The 1,771-nt window shown below is 37.8% G+C and overlaps 1 protein-coding gene across 1 annotated transcript in view; it reads right to left on the bottom strand.

Moving 5' to 3' along the window:
* fryb (furry homolog b (Drosophila)) overlaps positions 1–1,771 on the bottom strand; it is a 50,989-nt gene that overhangs the window by 47,975 nt on the left and 1,243 nt on the right. The gene's annotated exons all lie outside the window — the stretch shown is intronic.

Genomic DNA, 1,771 nt, shown 5'->3' with positions numbered 1-1,771 from the left:
TGTGTGTGTGTGTGTGTATACACACGTGTGAGTGAGCCATATGCATGTTGGTCGGGAAATAGAAATGAGGGTAGGAAGACGTAACGTTTGTCCGATAAAGGTGTCGATATAGCGCACCAGTCCAGAGCACTTCCTGGGCCTAATAGACTTTTGCATGACTCAGCATTTTAAGAGATGAATCAGCAGAAATCTGCCACATCTAGTCAATATAAGTCTATCTCCTACAGGGTTTATTTAAAATACTGTGTGAGCAAGACTAAATCAAAGAAAGACAGAAAAAATGAAGCTAAAGAAAGAAAATGTTGAGGAGGAGACGCCAAAAAGACAGATAGAGAAAGAAGCAGAGTTAGACAAAGGAGACAGAAAGGACATAGAGAGCCGACCTGCAAGGATTAGCCTAGCCGATTAATCAATGGACAGTAACTATTCTAATAATAATTGAGGGTGAGGGTTGGATAATTTTCTTTGTCATGTAAGTTATAAATAAATTGGGGTTTTGGACTGTTGGAAAAAGTAAAACAATATTTTTTATATTTCTAAACGATTAATTGATTGAGAAAGTAGTTGCAGGCCTAATAAAGAAACAACTTCTAGATTCCGGTTTACCTATGTCTATTACATCATACGAACAAACAAGCATACTGAAGTGATAAACCATAACTAACGTGAAAACACACATACACACCCTGACACGACAAGAACATAGATTGCAGACATAAGTCATTATATAAAAGGTTGCAATTAAGACCAGGACCCTATCTTGGGTTGGTAAGCATTGCAACACGTTTCTTGGCTTGTAAAAAGCTTGTACAGTTTGTTGGCAGTAGAGTGTGATGAGTCACTTTAAAACGCACAGACAATTACCACAAACACAACGTCTGCCCTCGACGAGACCTAGCACAATCAAACCTGTGTGTTGTCAGAGGAGGCAGCTGACAAACTCTCATTACTTGTAATCAATGTATTTTGGCATTTTCATTGTGTTACTGTGGTATTTTTTTTACATATTTGAACATATAGCTGAAAAATAAAAATAAAATGAATTTCTCAACAATACAATTTAAAGTATAGGACTCTACTCATTAGAGGTGTAAACACACTTAGATTTAGCTGGCAGGTGACAATACTGTATTTCCATTTTGAAAGTGAGCTAACCCTGTTGTTTACATTTGGTTTCAAGATTGTTATTTTCACCATCAATACCATGTAATAATGAAAACTGTCAAGAAATCTGAATTAGCTTGTTTGAAGTGTGTGTGTGTGTTGACTTAGTGGGTATAGGCCTACATGTTATTTCAGTACAGCTGGCATGAGATGGAACAATTTCAACATGAGGTCAGCTATTTATGTAGCGATTTCACTCGATAAGTAACTTATGCTTGAAAACACCAACCTTACTTGGACTTACCAAGGCCTGTTTCTTGCCTTTCTAGACTTCTGACTGCTTTCATTATTTTGACCTTGAAGCACACAAACCTACACAACTGAATTTGGTCCTATATCTGAAAGATGCGGGAACTTTTATTTAAATTAGGAAAACACATACGTCACAACATCATAGTCCTTTGTCATTTCTTTTTTTATTACACCACACTTAAATGGCTGAGGGGGGCAAACCATCAACACTTCCCCTGCAATTTCTCTGTAACCCTTACACCAACACAACCCCTGCTGACAGTAGCCTTCAGCACACACCTAATATATATGAGCTCAACACAGCTGCCCTTCTAAACACACACACACACACACACACACACACACACACACACAC

The sequence above is a fragment of the Etheostoma spectabile genome, chromosome 13 (assembly GCF_008692095.1).
Source record: "Etheostoma spectabile isolate EspeVRDwgs_2016 chromosome 13, UIUC_Espe_1.0, whole genome shotgun sequence".
In the NCBI taxonomy this organism is placed as follows: Eukaryota; Metazoa; Chordata; class Actinopteri; order Perciformes; family Percidae; genus Etheostoma; species Etheostoma spectabile.
The sequence above is the reverse complement of the archived record's forward strand: the minus strand, read 5'-3'. Positions and strand labels throughout refer to the sequence as shown.